Source organism: Marmota marmota, unplaced genomic scaffold (assembly GCF_001458135.2).
Source record: "Marmota marmota marmota unplaced genomic scaffold, marMar, whole genome shotgun sequence".
Taxonomy (NCBI): Eukaryota; Metazoa; Chordata; class Mammalia; order Rodentia; family Sciuridae; genus Marmota; species Marmota marmota.
In genome coordinates, this window is record NW_025999900.1 from 68,526,253 (window position 1) to 68,529,003 (window position 2,751).

General features: G+C 44.7%; 1 protein-coding gene across 9 annotated transcripts in view; it reads right to left on the reverse strand.

Annotated features, from left to right (window-relative positions):
- Positions 1–2,751, reverse strand: part of Brf1 (BRF1 RNA polymerase III transcription initiation factor subunit) — a 54,387-nt gene that overhangs the window by 20,787 nt on the left and 30,849 nt on the right. Inside the window, exon 1 of one of the 9 annotated variants that reach the window (XM_048799495.1) lies at positions 740–758. The exons of the other annotated variants lie outside the window; for them this stretch is intronic. The gene's annotated coding sequence lies outside the window, so the exon portion shown is untranslated. Of the gene's footprint in view, positions 1–739; positions 759–2,751 lie in introns of those variants that run through there. 9 annotated transcript variants of the gene reach the window in all.

Genomic DNA, 2,751 nt, shown 5'->3' on the forward strand with positions numbered 1-2,751 from the left:
CTGGGGATGTGGCTCAGGCGGTAGCGACGCTCGCCTGGCAATGCAGTGCGGCCCGGGTTCGATACCTCAAGCACCACATACAAAAACAAAGAATGTTGTGTCTGAACCGAAAACTAAAAATAAATATTAAAAAAAAAATTAAAAAAAAAAAAGAATTGAAATTCTAAAAAAAAAAAAAAAAAAAAAAAAAACCAAACATAGTTGGGTGCAGTGGTGCACACCTGTAATTCCAGTGACGCAGAGGCTGAGGCGGGAGTATTCCAAGTTCCAGGCCAGCCTCAGCAACTTAGAGAGGCCCTGTTTCAAAATAAAAAATAAAAAGGGCTGAGAGCATGGCTCAATGGTTAAGCACCCTTGGATTTAATCCTTGATACCAGAAAACAAAACAAAAACTAAACATAGTGCTACCATATGTTCTAGCATTTGACTTCTAGGTAGAAACCCCTAACTGAAAGCAGGATCTCAAAGGGCCATTTGCACTTCTATGGTCACAGCAACATAAAACCACAGTTTAAACATGGAAGCAACCCAAGAGTCCATCAATGGATGAATGGATAAGCCAAAGTGGTAACACACACACACTGGAATATCACTCAGCCTTAAACTGGAAAGGAACCTTGACATATCACAACACTGGACGGACCTTCAGGACATTAGGTCCAGAGGGGTAAGCCAGACACAAAACGGCAAAGACTGTACCATCCCACATACGTGAGGTCCCTAGAGTCATCAAACTCACATAGACAGAGGGTAGAACAGTGGTCCACAGGAGCTGGGAAGAGGGAAATGGGAGGGTTTATTCAACAGGGCTTCGCCATGAGAGACGAGCAGCCCTGAGACACGCCGTGCAGCGCCATGCTCAGAGCCCAGGCAGCTCTGTACCCTCAATGCTGTTGAGAGCCTGGGGTGGACAGCTCTGAGGAGAAGCGTTTGCCCAGCATGCACATGGCCAAGGATTTAGCACTGCAAAAAATTAAAATAAATTGTTTTACCGCAATAAAGAATAAATAAAATCTACTCTAAAAAGATCAATAAACATATAAATATCCACCAAGTCTAATCAAAAAATATAAACAAGCTTTAGGAACTATAAAAGGACTGAATACAGAAGTAGAAACTTTTTTAAATCAAGTAACTACTGTACATAATGTTATAACACATTTAAGACACAAGATGGAAGGGGTAACTTTTCTTTTTTTATTTAAGTATAAGGTTTTAGGTGTTCACATCCCCACAGTTACCCTCAGGTCAGGATGCTGTCCGCCTCCCCAGGCAGCTGTCTGCTCAGGGTTGGCGTGTGGCTTCCACAGCTCATTCTTGCTATGCCCACTGCATGAACCCACCAGTCTGTTCATCCTTTCTGATGCTGATAGACATGTGGACTCTTTCCATTCTGGCCATTTGTTCTTTTTGCTAAAAACTGTTCATGCCCTTTATCATTTTCTCTGAGAATGGTTGGGACATAACCACAGCGCACCATTGAGAGTGGGCTCTGACAGTGTGAAATGCTGCTGTGGCTTCTGTATCCAAGGTGGGCATGTGCACTTTTTCTCTTGGGATTTTCTGGACCATCTTTCCAAAATGCCAGATGCGACACACATTGTCATCCCAGCGCCTGGCATCCTCAGCCGTCCTGAGCTCAGCCACCTGGGGGACTCAGCAGCTCACCCCAGCTAACTCATCATGTGTGCACTGTCCACAGACTCACTTGCCTCCTAGGCAGTGTCTGTTCACATCTCTGCCCACTTTTAAAAACGGGGTTGTTGGTCTTTTTTTCATCCTGACTTGCGTTCTGGAGAGTCCCGTTGTCAGGAATATGGGAGATACCTTCTGAAAACAACATTCTCCAAATTGAGGAGGTTGAACACTTAGATAACCATGGAAAGAAATGGAAATTTATGCTCCATTCTTGGGCCTGGGTGTGCCAGGTGTCACCAACTACTGAGGCTCAGTTCAAAGCTACCAACAAGCTGTATGGAGAGTACTGGAGACCCTCACACTGGGCCTGCCGGCATCTTCAAAACACTGACAGCTGGAATCATCCCCAGGCAAGAGGTGGGATTATATCAGACTGTCCCAGAGGCCAGAGGAGTTCCCCAGCAGCCCAGGCTGGCGGGGTGCCTAGGACCAACCCCCACCTGCTGTGTGACCCTGAGCACATTACTAACTCCTCTAATGCCTGTTCTCTCAAGGAAAATGACAATTCTGCCTTCTCCCTCTTCTTTGGGGCAGGCTTATGTAAAGCACTCAGGGCAGGGTGGAAAGGCCATCAATGAGTGGTTGCTTCTAGTCTGCAATGATCTAAATTACCAAGCGTGTTCAAACAAAGTAGAAAAAGACTACTGACTATCTGTTTTAAAAAAACGGTAAAACACAAAAATAAAATTCAGAACAAAATACAAAAGGGCAACAAACACAAAACCATGTCCAACTGTATTCACAGTCAAAGAAATGCAAACGAAGACAATGTGATATAAATTCCCATGAATTACCAAAGGTCAGAAAGAAAGTGGATTATTAGCAAGGCGGAGGAACCATTTCGCATATTCTGGAGGGGGAACAACAAACTAATCGGGGCACAATGAGTTGGCAACCCCCCCCCAAGTCCTAAAAGCCCCTAAATAAACAGGATTCTGAGACAATATCTCACCACTGATGTCTATAAAACAAAAACAAAAAAAAACACCACAACTTCCCGGAGACGGGGTACTGAGGCATGGTCCCAGCTGGATGCCTAGAAGCCCTAAGGAG